This window comes from Lontra canadensis, unplaced genomic scaffold (assembly GCF_010015895.1).
Source record: "Lontra canadensis isolate GAN:19392208 unplaced genomic scaffold, GSC_riverotter_1.0 scaffold50, whole genome shotgun sequence".
Lineage (NCBI taxonomy): Eukaryota > Metazoa > Chordata > Mammalia > Carnivora > Mustelidae > Lontra > Lontra canadensis.
This window is the reverse complement of record NW_022631044.1, coordinates 13,626,373-13,642,563: the sequence shown is the minus strand read 5'-3', so window position 1 is coordinate 13,642,563 and position 16,191 is coordinate 13,626,373. Positions and strand designations below refer to the sequence as shown.

General features: G+C 39.8%; 1 pseudogene; it reads left to right on the top strand.

Annotated features, from left to right (window-relative positions):
- The window catches only part of LOC116877099, a 17,195-nt pseudogene extending 1,713 nt beyond the window's left edge, over positions 1–15,482 (top strand).
- The last annotated feature ends 709 nt before the right edge of the window (positions 15,483–16,191 follow it).

Here is a 16,191-nt window from a genome sequence, read left to right as displayed (position 1 = left end):
TCCTTCCCTGGCTCAGACAACTCCAGCCCCAGACTCCTGAGACATGGGGCACTGGCTCTTTCACCTCTCCAGTGGTTGGTGTCAAAGGCAGAAAAGGTCAACACTGCCCCAGCCTCATGGCACGAAATTATGGTGGAAATTCACATCTAGACAAAAGATATAATAAAATCAGAATTTAAGGAATTAGGATTCAAAAGTCAGACTCACTAGTCACAACATTAATTTGGAAGATAAACTTTTTATTCCTCAGCCAGTTTCATCTTGCTGGCTGTGTGTCCTTGGGTAAGTTCTTTTCCTGAGGGTCATCATTTCATTTCTAAAATGAGGATAATAGTAGTACCCCACAGATTTGTAGTGAAGATTAAATGGGATAATAAGTTACATAGGTTTGCAATGCTCAGCTCATAATACATGTAAAAAACCATTGCCACTGTGTCTAATAACACACTGGCAAATGTATACAGTGGCATATATGATTATATATATGTGTGTATATATATATATATACATATATATATAATATATGTATAGAATGGTTAAACTAAAGAAAGTGTTATTTCTCAGAACTGCTTACCTAGTGTATATATCTCATCAGGGAATTTTCAGCATATTTCAGCTGTTGTTTGTAAAATCCTTTTGCACCTCTATTTGGACATAGCACTCTGTGTATTTGAGTTGGAATGGGAGAAATAAATACTTATTTAAACATAACTACCTCTTTTTCCTATTCAAGAGATTATAGTAGCTAGAAAGTTGGATACAAATAGAAAAATGGAATACTAGGACCCTGTGACCTTTGCACATGTATTTTATCTGAATTTCAGAGCATATTCTTAAATTCTTTAATTTGAGAATTTGTGAACGTATCTACAGAACTTCATAAGTAGAAATCTTTGGGTATTCTAGACACTCTTCATATATAATTTAAGCTCAGTAACACAACCTATTATTTGCTTTGATTTTTATTTTCACTATCTGACCAAGTAAAGCAGAAACCGATGTCTTTTCTGACTTACCTTATTTTATTTTTTATTGTTATTTTTTATTTTATTATGTTATGTTAGTCACCATGTAGTACATTATTTTAAGCTGTAAATATGTTGTCCACTTTTGAGCCTATGCGGTTAACCTGAAATCTGTCACACAATGAAATTAACCATTGCTTATTTTAAGGTGGAGGCAGCATGAATTAAAGAGAGTCAGAAGCCCTGGGCTCTCTTGTCCTGGCTTAGCTCTGAACACACTGCATGGCCTCTTGTGAATCGCTTCACCTTGATGAATCACATCCTGCTCATCCACAAGGTAGGCTGACTCTGTCAGGGTTTCTCAGTCTTTACTGTACATACTCATCACCTCGGGATTCTGATACAAGGAAGAGTCTTAGCAGCAGGCCTGGGGTGGGCCAGTGATTGTGCATTTCTAACCAAACTCCCAGGTGAGGCCAGGGCTCCTGGTCCACAGGCTCCACTCTGAAAAACAAAGAGCTGGGTACATTCTTGGACAAATGCTGCATAGTTTAGGATTTCTCTATGTGTGTTCACAAAAAAACATGTTATGATGGCCCCAAAGAGGGATCCAGCACAATCCCTTACATGAGGCCAGTATTTTCCACTCAGTAGTATATTCCCATCCTCTTAGTCATCACGGCGTTTCTGAGAGGAGCCTAAACTCAGAAAAGTTGAATCGCTGTCTCAAGATCACACAGTCATATTGCCAATACGTAGGAAACCCAGGAGCCTTGTCTCCAACCAGCCGTGTTCACATAACCATGACGTCTTCCATGGTCCCCTTTGTGTCGACCAGGCCCCAGAAAACACGAGGCCTAACAATGCCTGACGACCTCATTTAGTGTCATCCACAGCCCTGCACTTACGTATTTCCTTAAAGTTACCTAAATATTAATAAAATCTAGTGGTTACCTGTTAGAGCCAACTTAAGACTTCCATTTTCTTCCACATCTTTCCATTATTCTAATGCTGCCTCCTCTTCACCAAGTACAGAAAAGCCTCTCAGGCCAGCATGTACATTTCCAGTTTCAATTGCTACAGTACACGAGTTCTAGATCTTAAAGGCCAAAAAGCATCTATTTGACTAAAGAGCTATAAGGCAGCCATAAAAATTATGGATCACAGAAATAAGCAATTAGTGTTATCTTCAATTGCTTTATTGGCAGTATTCACTCGTTAGAATAGAGGCAGCCGTAAAACAGATTGCAACATACTGTATAACAGCATATGGGATTTTACATTATAATGCTAGTCTCTGCCAACAAGTCATATTTTCATTTGAATGCATGGAACAGATTATCACAGGGTTTCCAGCATTAGAAGTGGATGACCCTCACTTTTTTCTGTAGTTGTTGTGAAAAGGCAATTCCTGAGGTTACGCCTAAATGAAAATACACACAACAGCAAATCGGCTTGTGCTCTGTGCCTGCATCCTGGGCCCCTGGAAACTGGGCATGGCATGGAGCTCCGGCAGATAATAAAGTCAATCTCTAGCGTGGTGGATGGAGGGAGAGTTGAGGGTTTGCCAGTCTTCCAAACCAGCTGGCTCCAGTTCTGGAGGAAACGGCTCACCCGCCCATCTCATCACAGCCGAAGTGTCACAAAAGGCACCACGCGCACAGGGGACAGAGATAAAACAATAGGAATAATAATACGAAATAGAACAGGCTCTCTGCTTAATGTTGGGAGATGTTCTCTAGACATCCACTCTGCCATTTTACAAAATGTGTGTGAGCATGTTTATACGTAGCAGATAATGTATGTACAGACCTTCAAATACATAGACCCTGGAATGTGTTTTAGCAGGCCAACCTCTCAGGAATCACCCACAGGCCAAGAGTCGAAGAGTTTCCGCAGCCCTTTGCACACTTGACAGGGTCCAATATGGCACACCTGGAAATGCGGCTCAATGCCCACTCTCCTGTTTCAAGTTGGAAAAGGAGTAGGGAAAAGTACATCGAACAGATTCTCTTTCCAAGATCAGCCTGTGATATAGCAAATGAAAGGCTTTGAAAGGCAGGATTGCTGAAAAGGAAGCTTGTGTGGTTTCAAATTAGAAGTCATATTGTTGCACTCACAGTTGATCAAATAAATATTAATCACCAAATGTATTTATGTCACTTCTCACGCAATTGCAATATATTTCAAATGTGTTTTTAAATGGTGGATAAAACACACTGGGAGGGAAAAAAAAATCTCCTTTTACAGAACCTCAGATACTAGGCAGCTAGAGGCATATGTAGTAATTTTCCAGAACAAAGGAATATGTTTGAATTCGTTTCTGTGTGTTTTCTGCTATTTATTCAAATCTAGAATAATCCAAATAATTTGATAGTCTTCAGAATCTAAGTAGAATGATGCCATGTTAAAAGTAAACTTTAATCTGACATGTTACAATGAATTAGTGCATTCACGTAATTTTTTCTAGTCTTAAGTCTGTAGAAATTATAAAACTGTAGAAAAATTAATTGTAATGAAAATTCTCATAATTTTTGACAAGGATTATCCTAAATGATTACAAATGCAGTTACATGCAACCAAATGATGCAAAACAAAGTATAGAAAAGCTGTGGCTTTCGATATCCCTTGGTTACTTGAAGTAACATCCTCAGTTCTTAATTTCCATATCTGTATGTTTAAGGACTCCTCCCTTTCTTCATAAAGGGAATTGGTGAAAAGAATGATTAGACTAAAAATGCAAGCATGTTGCAACCTAATCTTGCCTATGCTATGTAGTAGCCTGTGTATTGATCCACCGTTTAAAATCTGCGTCAGCTGTCATGGTTTCATCTGGAATGTTGCATAATGACCATAATGCCTAGAGCCTCCTTCTAAACTGAGCTTGAAGATTTTTTGAGGTACTTCTCACGTGATTAGAGTAATTTCTCATGAATGAGCACCTTGTCTTCTTTTTAGAGTAAGAAAAGTTGGTAGTTTTCCAGGAGCCAAACAAGGGGGCCCCTTGACAAATTCAACATGAAAACAGGAACCAAGACAGTGGCTAGTTTATGCTTTTAGAAAATGCATACTGACAGATTGAGGGTGTTTCACCAATGTAGAACATACAGTGAAACATCTGCCTTTTGGTTCAATAGTATTTTCCTCAATAGCCCACCAATTTTCTTAATTTAGCAGCTGTGGCCTTGTGATTGAGGCGACCTTATTATATAGAAATGTTGAGAAGCAAGCTGTTCCTTGGGTCTGTAAAGTAGCAAACTCAAGGGATTACATATTTTTAAAATGTCAGTGAGCATGTGAATGTGTGTGTGTGTGTGTGTGTGTGTGTGTGTTTCCCCAAAGAGGGTCTCACTGAGTCAGACAACAGTGACACCAAAAGTTAATGGAGAAAATATTTTTTAATATATTTATCTTGTTATGTAGCCATGTTACTTAATTCAGCCTTGTACAAAACAAACCAACGATGAATAATATCTTGCTATATAATAACTAGTTTTTCCTCTCCTTGCAATAAAGTAAAGCATTTAAGAAAAAAAAAAAAAAAAAAAACCACAGGCATCTCAAATAGCCTCTGCTTTGCTGCAAAAAATAGACTGTGATGAGAGTAACTCTTCCAATCAATTATGCAGCATGGTTTTAAGTGAGGAAAAATTTCAACATACGTATCACTTCAAAATATATACAGCATGTATCTATATGTACAAACTGCGTAAATTTTGAAGGGCTACGAAGCATATATTTTGCTACACCAAAGCTCTGACTGTTAAATTGATTGCAAGAAAACTATAATTTCTTTTGCTGAAAAACTTGAGCAATATGAATCTTACTGGGATTATTTAAACTCAGTGGTGTGTGTATACATCTATATGTGTGTGGGTATAAACAACAGGATTTCTACAAATTCTCTTCAGTAGGCTCAGAAGCAACTCCTCTAACTAAAATATTGCTCTGAAATTGTCTCCTTTCAAAATGACGCTAGTAAATGAACATACTTCGAATTCTACAGTCGATACAGATGGACTCTGAACCTGAGCCCCATAGGGGAGTCACTTAATGTCATTCACTCCCTTTATATACATGCAGGGTTCATAAATGGTGTCCCTTTAAGAGCACCCTCTAAAAGAATGATCTGCCACATTAGCCAGAGCAATGTGACTTTTTATTTATATATATATATATATATATATATATATATACACACACACACACACATATATATATATTTATTATTATTTTTTTTTAATTTTGGCTGAATTCAAGAATGAGTCTGTAGGCTAAAAGAATTGATCTGTCACAAAGCAACAGATTGCAGTTAGAGACTGCCAACAAATCATAAGCAACAGTAGGTAATGACTAATTGTAACAGGAATGAGGGAACAGAGGGTGAGGATTGTTTCAGAAAAGGTAACGGAAAAAAATGATCTTTCCCAAAAGAAATCAAACATTTTTGTTTTGATATTTGTTGTTAAATCAAAGAACAAGCCCAGTCCTCTGGTCTTCTCAATAGTTCTTAGTGATGCTGATCAATTTGACAATTTCTAAGAGATTTGTGATTTTCCATCACAGGTTGTTTTTTCTGTTCTCTTATTCCTGTTAATACTATTCTAAGATGCACTTTTGAGGTTTCTCAATGAATTGCTATTTTAACACACTCTTTGGAGCTACACAGTCTAAGACTTACAGAAAACCTTAACCATGACTTTCACTTTGTGGTAATGAATATACAACATGATCTTAAAAAAAAGGAGGGGGGAGAGGAAAGGGATTTATGAAGATTTACAAGGTCCAAGAAATAGAATGGCAAGAACAATCATATCCATCTTTTTTATTGATTAGAATGTTGCAATTTTTAATTATCTATTCAATCTTACTTCCTCAGACTTTCACAAAATACTTCTTTCTAATTATCAACATACATAAACATAAATTTGTTTACAGCAGAAACTTAACCTTTTAAAGCTTTAATTTATGAAATTACTTGGAGCTTGAGGTGCTTAAAGAAATTAAACTTTGCACTAAGTTCAAATGCTTTGGGGACATTCTGTAACAACAACTGACAAGATTTTTTGTATAGTTGAAACAAGAATTTTGTGGCTGTCTGTGACTGCAGAAATTACAAAACATATTAGGTCAAGTATAATATATTTTTAAATGTTATCTATTTTGTTTAACCTTAAGTTTTTATTTTTAACCAACAAAGGGCAACAAGATTGCCCGTATATATATTCCAAATATAAAAATAATAAATTCCTTAATTGATGTTGTAGGCTAGTTACCCCAATCATTAGGTGATATAACCTATTTGTCTCACTGATAGTCTAATTCCTATTTTATCTCACTGATACTGTAATTCCTAAATCCTCTGCTTTCTACAGCGTGTCTAGAATTCATGTCTATTTAATAACTAGATCTGATAGTCTTTGCCTCCTTGTTACTCAAAGAAGAAATAAAGGAAGCTAAGAACTACCCTTCTTGCTTAAGTCAACATTGATAGATGTCCCCAAATTGTTTCTCAACAAACTCAACTCTTCCTTTGCTGGAAAAGAGAAGAACTGTTTCAGAATGTCAAATTCCAAAACAATTAGCCATTAAAGTAGAGACGTAGAAAAGAGAAAGTAATATTTGCAGAAACAAATATCAGAATCAAATTCAATGGGAGGAGGATGAAAAATAATGCACAATGAGCTATAGATCATTGAAGCAGCACATCTGAGGGAAGGGAAGGAGCTAAGGGCACAGGAGATGCCCTAAGGACAGCAGGACCCTTGTGAGAGGGGCCAGAAACAAAAAAATAGTAACAGGAAAAATTTAAAGCTCTGACAAAGAAAAGTAAGCCCCTTATCAGAAACCCATGAAACACTGGTAGAAAATCAAAACTATACTTTGCTAAATTTTACGTATTTCCCTCTATTGTGCCTCTTTCGTGTTCTGATACTTTAATACTGATAAATAGTTCAGTCTAAATCCAAGCTGGGAGGGGTCAATAGGCTTGGAATTTCCCATCTCTACATATAATTGGTATGCACCTAAAACCATTCCTCTGTTTCCAAGTATCAGGATATTTTGGGGGAAAAAAAAAAACATGTATCAGCATATTGATAAATGAAAGTCCCCTAAAGGTATTCATATTTACCATCAAATCTCTCCCAAGGGATAAAGTACAGATGACTTCATGCTCCAGATTTCAACCCATTATCACCTATATTCTTTACATCCAAACACAGAGCAAGGGTGGAGCCGTTCAACAGTGGTAACCCACTCTAGCCGCACTCAGATTTCAGGCGGTGCTTAGGGACTGCTAGCACACAAAGCCAAATGCCAGGATTACAAAGGGCACTCAGTTCACCAGGTACAACAGAAATACCACCAGTAATTTTCAAGGACTGATGAAACAACCCCTGAGGTGGACTCCTTCAATCATTTATTCATTTGTTCAGTAAATGAATCATTTGTTAATTCGTTCGTTCAGTAAATATCTAACAAACACCTATCTACCATGTCCCTGGTACTGTACAATGCTATAGCCTTGTGTCTTAACATTGTAAAAAGTGTACATATATTAGGGAAAATATTACAGTCCACAACAATACCAATCATAAAACTTGAATTACCGCCTCTTCTTCCCACATTCTGAGTATGCCTGGCCTTTCATGTGGGTCATGTTTATAACTCCTTGATACATTTGAGTCATTTCAGGTAGATCTCTACTTACACAGAAATACTTCATTTAATAGTCAAGCTGTAACATAAGCTTACATGAAACATTGTCCTCTTAAAATAAAAATACTCCTGGAAATATTTCACCTTAATATGAGTGAAATCACCTCTCAGCCCCTCCACCAAAGGAAAGAAAGCCGAGCATAAAAACACTGGAATACTGGGTTAGAGTAAGGCACTGAAAAGGGGAGATGGACGTACAGGAAAACAGACATGGCACCCCCATTTCATGATGGTGTCCAGGACTAGATTCACTTCTGCTCCAGGATGTGTAAATCAAAGTAATTCAGAATTGAGTGAGTTGATTATTCATCTTATTTGTCTTGCCCAAGTTACAAAGTGAGATTTCCCATAATTTCAATCTGTAATTCGAAGTCCAACCCTTCCAATTGATGAATTTATAGATTTCAGCCAAAATGAACAATCTCTGCTTTTGTTTTCTGTTTGTGTCACCAAAATGCAGGCTCAGATTAGACACTGCCCTACATATGCCCTTCTTTCCATTTTCTCTAAGTTTGCTATTATTTTTTTGAGGTGTTTTAACCAGAACTGCATATTCTATTACATACAGATTCAAGTTCATAGGTACAATATATATCATATATTTCCAATATATATTAAAATCACCATTCATATATATACCTACAGCAGAATGTTTTCCTCACAAAATTAACTTAGAGTAATCTTAAGAGTTTGGTCAACATCATTATTCCATGTGTTAAATAGGTAACTGATATACTTTCTATCAATAATAACTCAACTACAAGCACAATTTGTGGCAGATTTTGACTAATAAACTCGAAAATTACAAATACTTAGCAGAAACTGGACTATAGTAATTATTTGATGTAAATTAAGAGTTAGCACTTTAGCCATTTTTTTTTCCCTGAAATGAGCTTGTTTGTAAATGTTGGTAGTTGATTTAATAATTGTTTTAAGAAATGACCATTTCTTTGGAAGGCCCATGTGAAAAGAAAGCAAATCTCAGCTTTAATCACTGTAGGCCAAAATTCAAACGTTCCTTTGGGCTGTGTAGACTCAGACAAGATCATGGAGTAATTGAGCATTTACTGGGAAAAATTTTCCAACCAACCCCCAACTGTTCCCTTTTACCATCTCAAAATCAGAGTTGGTGATTTCTAAGGACAGGGAAAAGTGGATGAGGGCCCCCAGGTTGCTATTGAGAGTAATTCTAATAGGATTCTTAGGCGCATCCTCAGTTTTTTCAGAGGAGACCATGGCTCTTATACCAAATTTTGTGTGCCTGTGGTTCCTTCCAGTTTACACCATGGCACATTCGACTTCTCTGTGGAGCTGTCCTTAGCCACGGAGACCTCAGTTCCTGCAGGTGACAGTATGGCTTTCTGCTGATTTATTAAAAATCTCCCGTGTTATGGCTCCCGTGTACTCTCTGGAGTGCGATCATGTGACCAGTATAATCACAATCTGTCTCCCTGCTAACATTTCTCTACTTTGGTTATTTGTTTGATAAAGTGAGGAGCTTCCCTTTTGTTGCCCTTCATCAGAGCTTAATGTCTTTACTTTGGGATCAATATACTTTATGAATAATTTTATTTCCTTCTATTTTTATGGTCTTTTCTCCTCATTATCATACTGAGTTTATTAGCTGGTGCTGTCAGTATCTCTACCCTGTCATATGTTCCTGAGGTACAGTAAATATCACTTGTGTTGTAATTAATATGCACACCCTCTGCAGTAATTAAAGTACAGACCCCTTCAACCAGCTGAGCTTCCTACACTAATTCCACCTTATCTTCATAATGAACTTATTGTAATCTGAAACTACTACTGAATATTGTTCAGTAAGGCTGGAAGAATGAAATCTAACGAGATGCAATAATATTTGTGAACATGTTAATATAAAAAATGAATTTAATTAGTCTAAATCTAATTAAATTTCCCATACAATTAAAAGCCTCCCCTTCCTTCCATTTTTAAAATCTAACAAATGCCACATTACTGCCCTTTCAGTTATTTCTACAGAGTAGAAGACTGGACAAGGGCTTGTTTTGCCCCTAGAAAATACACACACAGGAAAGCTTACAGGAACCAGACATTGGACAGTGACATCGTGGGGAAATAACTGAGTCCCCCTGAGGAATTACTATCTAAAATAGAAGATAAATAAAAAATCTGACCTTTCTTAAAAAACAAAAACAAAAAAACTCAAGCAAAATAGTTTCTCAAACTTATCAAAAAAAATCTGTGAACCAAAAAACAAGTCTTAAAAATGCCTAATGCCACATGCACTAACGCAAGGGGCACTAAGGCACAGTCCCTGTCCCCAAGGAGCTTATATGTTAATGAAAGAAAGACATATTTCAATTCTGTAAATATTTATTGGGCATCTTCTAGAAATAATGGAGACAATAGGTGTCACAGAATGTCTACACAGAATGGAAAAGGAAAAGTCTGGCACTAAACTCACACCTTGAAAGAAAGGGGAGAGAACATTCTGGACAGGACACTAGATACTGCTATACAGATTCAGTTTTGCTGGAGAAAAAAAGTCTGGGTAAGTCAAGAAAAAATAGACACAAAAGACTAAATCAAGATACATAATTGGCACAAAGGAGGAACATGGTGAGGAACTTCATGAACATTTAATAGTACACTTAGGTTGTCAGGAAACATTTCAGCGAGAAAAGTGAGTGCTGGAAGGACAGAGCTGCACTAGGCAGATAGCTGGCAAACAAGCCCTAAAACCAGGTGAAGGGTCAAGTATGACCACAACAGTGTCAACCAGTGGGATTATTTCAAGGGGGAAAGATGTTACCAAGAGGGTAGAGCCCTGCTTCTTTAATTATTCACAGTAATGACTTGGATCTTGGAAGAAAAGAAATCATTCCAAGACTGTAGATGAAACTAAATTAGCAGGCAGCACGGCATTAAGTACCGGTAAAACACACATACATACATACACACACAGAGAGAGAGAGAGAGATAAATGTATCATCTTGAGAATTTAGAAGTGGTTTAGTGGTCAAAACACTTGTCACTGAGGACAATACATTTATTCCCACAGTTGTTTTCTTGTTTTTGTTTTTGTTTTTTTAACTACCCTAGCTGATGAGAGATTTATAAGACATGTTACCTAAAAGATCACTTGGAAGGAAGTTACCAAGTTATGTCATCCTTCCAGAAGTAGAATCTAAACTCTACCATTTCTTGGCACCCGTTCTGGCATGCTCAGGGCAATGATGGATTGGCTCCCCAAGAAAAAGCAACATCTCCCGTTCTACTGGACTTGAAATGAATTCAGTTGAGAAAGAATAAGAAGCATTTAGAGCAGCATCAATACGACATTCTTTGCAAAATTATCAGGGGCTTGCTTTTAGGCATGAAATGTCCCTTGGCCACAGTACCTATCCCTGTGCCTCCACTACCACTGCTAACACCACACAGGATTCTTCCACTGCCCTGCTCCCATTTGGTCTTAAGCGTCTACTTTGAAATGGCCCTTTTTTCCCTTAATGCAGTAAGTACACAGAAGTTTGAAAACCTAGAATCTTCTCTGGCCAACCCCTAATATAATACAATGAAGACAATTTAAATTGTATGTAAATTACAGCAGTCAGAAGGCAAAGAGTTCTGAGTAGAAACAGGATAATCTAGGAAGTTAGCCCAAAAAGCAAACTTCTGAGAACTCTTTGCAACAAAGAGCTTCAGTGATGAAAACAAATAATATGTTGAAATGTATTGCTACAGCTATGCATTGCAAATCAAAGGAACTAAAATAAAGTGAGGCATTCTCTAGAAGAGTGCTCACTATATTTTAAGGAAGATTTAAATGTGCTTCAAAAGGGCAGCATGGAGAAAATGGAATGATACTGATACCAGGAATAAATTACAAAGAAAATCTGGGCTGTTTTGCTGTTAAAAAATAAAACTAAAACATGTTGACATCTACCTGATAGCAAATATGTTCACGCTGAACCTGACTATCAAAGGGAACCTATGTCTATGTAGAAGGAAATCTGATAAGAATGACTAGAGCTCCTAGAAGATATACTTTTAAAATTCCTGACTGAGAAAGTTTTGGTTATGCCCCTGAAAAATCAGTGAATCCAGAATGTGAACCCCTTTTTAGAGAAGTCAAGAGAAGTCAAGAAGTGGGTGTCTGTGTGTCTGTGTCTGTGTATGTATGTGTTTGGATATACGAGAAAGCAAAAACTGGAACTCAGAAAATGAAGTAACATGACATTTTATTCAGTATGCTCTTCCAAACTATTAACTGAAAATCTGATCATTTATCTTAATTTAGGCTTATTCATCTTTAAGCTTTGTGTTCCGTTCATTGTAGGAGCTGAACCTGATGCTGAAGGATGGTCTCAAAGGGCAGGAAAAGTTCTAAAAATTTTAAGCAAGTGTTGCTCATAAGTCTGGATTTCTGAAAATTGTTCATGTGAAGGATGGGCTTGGCTTTGTAGCAAATATTTTGTGACTCATGATTTATTTTGTATACTCAGCATAGCTTGGGAGCAATGCTAATGTTTATGGATTATTGTGCTAACTTGGAAATTATAGTGTAGTATTTGTAATTCAATAGGAGCTTTCTTAGAAAGCAGATGTACTTATATTTGCACATTGGTGAAGTTAGTGACAAAGTCTAGGAACCGAAGTGGTAGACAGATGTCAACTCCATGCAGGATTTTTGCACCTGGGATGTGTGTGTATGTCGGGGTTGGGGTCAATTTCAAACTTCCATTTGGTGATATACTCTTGATTCAGTAACAGCTTGTAGGCATGTTGTGTTCATAAGGGAAATGTCAGTAAGAAAGGTTTCGTCATGAGCCTCCTGGTGTCTTCTCTAGCTCCTCTCATCAGTTTGTTTATGTACTGGACCATCAATCCCTTAACATCACCCAGTTGAAACAAAGAATAAAACATGACAACTTAATGATAAACAAGTGGAAAACAGAACATGCTAGGATGCTTACCTGAAAAACTTCCTTAAAGAAAACCACTGATGATGAAAAGAAAGTTTATGTATTCTTTAATCATTTAATACTACTGACATAGGTATAAAACACAAACAGTAAATTCCTCCCTCCTTTATTTCCACAGCTACTGTAGTGAGTTTGGTAATATACATAAAACCTTTTAATCTACTGAATGTTAGAATTGTCATCATTTTCTTCTGTAGTTATCACTTCCCTTTGGTCCTAAAAGCCCTAATTGTATTATAAGGTGTCAAAGCAAAACCCAAAACTCCAATTTTCCTTCCTTTCTTTCTAGGCTTAACTGAATGGAATCCTAAAATTAAATTTCCCTGGTTTGCAAAACTCTCCTCTCAAATTAACACAGAAGTGATTAAAGGCATTTTTAGGTATAGGCATACCTATTTTTAGGTATAGGTATACCTCAACTACTGTTTTAATATGAAAATGACTTAGAAATTGGTAGATATAACAACTATTGTTGGTATGAACTAGGCCAGGTTTCATAGTATGGGTAGCTCAGGTAGAATCCATCTTGAATACTCTTGATTCTTCCAACTCTCTTTGTATCTAGCTTCTGTGTCAAATAAAGACTTAGGCCCAAATGCTCACTGGATGCCCAGCATGTTTTTTTGTGGCAGCTAAATAACCTATGGAGAAATGGTATAGTTAAAATATAGAGGGGCGCCTGGGTGGTTCAGTGGGTTAAAGCCTCTGCCTTTGGCTCAGGTCATGATCCTAGGGTGCTGGGATCGAGCCCTGCATCGGGCTCTCTGCTCAGCAGGGAGCCTGCTTCCTCCTCTCTCTCTGCCTGCCTCTCTGCCTACTTGTGATCTCTGTCTGTCATATAATAAATAAAATCTTAAAAGTAAAAAATTAAAATATAGAAAAATTATTCTTCTGTATGTATCCAGCATTAAGACAGAGATACCCATTGGCTTACCTGCTTGGTCCCTTTCCACCAATGTCCCCGCCAAGCCGTGGGCCCATGTTGTAAGCTCTGGCGAGTTGCAGCGCCCCCAGCCAGCCTCCAGCACCTTGAGCTGGTCTGTCACCAGGGGCCAGAACTTGGTCTAGGAGCCATGGTGATGAGGTCTGCTGCTGACCCGCAGTGAGGACCATACAGTACAGTTCTAGGACATCTCCAGCCATGGCACTGTGGCCACACTAGAGGCTTAGCATAGATATCCTCTTCCAGGCGAACTGCAAGCATTTCCATAGCCTGGCCAGTCACAGGTAGGAGATGACTGGTCACCCTTCTCCAGTTTGCGCCCAGAGTCTGTGGCACAGCCCAGATGGTGGTGATAGGCGCTGCAGGCTACGTGTTGATGCTGGAGCTAAGCAACCACTAGAGCAGGTGGTCAGCACGGCTAGTATGGTCCTCCTCTGGGACTGCAAGGGCTTCACATATTAGGGCCACCAGTGGCTGAGCTCTCATCCTCTGGTTTCCAGCCCTTTGTGCTGGTTCAGTGTCTGCTGCCAGCTGCTGTCATATCCGTCATGCTCCATTTCAAATGACGCCTCGGGAGCCTTGTAGCCTTTTGCACCAGTCATGGCTATGGCCTCTTTAACTACCAGTGCCAAGAGCCCTTTGCTGGCTAAGTGCATCCTTCAGCCGCAACAACCCCTTGGCCACCGAGGGGCTATGCTCCTGAGCGAAGGTGCTCAAGAGGTCACTGTGCCAGTCTTTCCTGTGCAACCATTCACCAGGAAAAGCTGCGTCTGTCTCTGGCAGGAAGCGGCAGCTAATGCTCACCTCAAGTGGAAGGAGGACCACGGGTGGAGCAGGCCCGCCCCGAGGGCGAGATGGTGATGCTCATGCAGCCCCGCAATGAGCCCTGCTGGCTGAACACTCCCTCTCCGGCCCTATGCGCTGCCTCTTCTTCCTGACACGTTCTTTGGATATGCAGCCCACTCTGTGTGGCGCGCACTCTGGCTACACGTTTGCCTACGCGATGGCGGTGCAAACGGCGGGAACAAGGCGGGCACGGTGGGAGGAGCCAGCAAGGAGGTGTAATCTACGCACTGCGCATCTGCGGTGCAGGATGTGCATGACATCATGCTGCCGGCCTTCTGGGTGGCGTCACCGGACCTGGTGCAGGGCCCTAACGTACAGGGCGACCATGCCTTGCACACTGCCTCTGGGGAGCAGTTTAAGGTGTTCACAATGCCCAAGGTGAGCGCCGAGTTCAAGGTCAAGACCCACCACAAGGACTGTTGCCTGCGCAAAATGGCACTGGCTGCTTTTGCCACTGTGGCCTATAAGGCCTATACGAAGACCTACCAGGCCTGCCTCACCAACCTGAATGCCATCCATGTCTTCTCTGTACCTAGCCTGTGCTCGCAGAACGACTATTCTCGCATCTGGAAGGAGAACATCAGCGTCATTTCCTTTTGCGTCTTCACATGCCAGAGTCCAGTCTTTTACCCGATTTTCCCAGTCGGAATCTGAACACTTCTCCTTAAGTGCCCAGAATATCACAGAGCTGCTCACCTATCTGGACATTAGCAGGCTGCATGATCCCGCCCATGCCAGCTACAGGTTCCCAGAGTCACCCAAGCTGAGCCAGGCCAAAGGGACCCCGGGAATCATGCTGGCCCCATGAAGCTGCCATGGGAGCCCTGGTCCTGTCCATAGCAAGGCAGCAGACAGCCCTAGAGCCACCAGAGGCCATCCTGTTGCACATGGCCACCAGTGCCTGCACCACACCTGGACACAACAGGAGATGGTAGGATGAAGGACATGAAAGATTTCCTGGGCTTCTCTGAGGATTCTGAGAAGAATCTGGGGAACCTAATGTAAGAAGAGGCTCAAGCCTGCACCATCTCGGTCAAATGAGGAACGCCAGAGCTACCAGCCACCTGCCCCACTGGGAGCTGGGATCCAGCATCCCTGGCTCTTGCGTGGTCCTTCCCTTGAACAAATACCTGCTAATCTGTGGGCTCCAGTCAGATCTGCCCACCCCAGCCTCAGGATGTGGGCTCAGTACTCAGTCCGGAGCCTCTGGGGCAGATTCAGACTAGCCCCTTCAGACTGGCTACCCTGGGGGCCCAGCGCCACAAGGAGAAAAGAGCTGAGGCTAGCAAGTATGCCATCTCCTATTCTACACACCATTCTTCCCACCTTTCTTTGCAAAGAGTATTTTTCTAATGCCTGTGCTGGGCTGGACAGTCATTTCTAAAACTATTTTGATACTTGCTCTTGAGCCAGCTGCCTCCCACATCCAGCCTGTCCATGAGGGCCCCCAGTATGTACATATCCATATATGTGACGGGGAGCACTTCAGGGCACACAGGTCTAGGACCTGTTCTGGCGAGGGGCTGGAGGGCAGGATAGGTTTTCCTTAGATGGTACCTTGGGGCCCCCCCTTTTTTGTTAAAATCTGAGTTTTAATGTCAAAAATACTGATTTTTTTAATATCGAAAGTGAAAGTATATAATGACTCTAAAGGGGGGGGAAATGAGAGTACCAATAGAATGAGCCAGAACAAATATTTTAGTTATGATTTTTACATTCCATGATTCTCTATACCCAGCATTGCTACCCA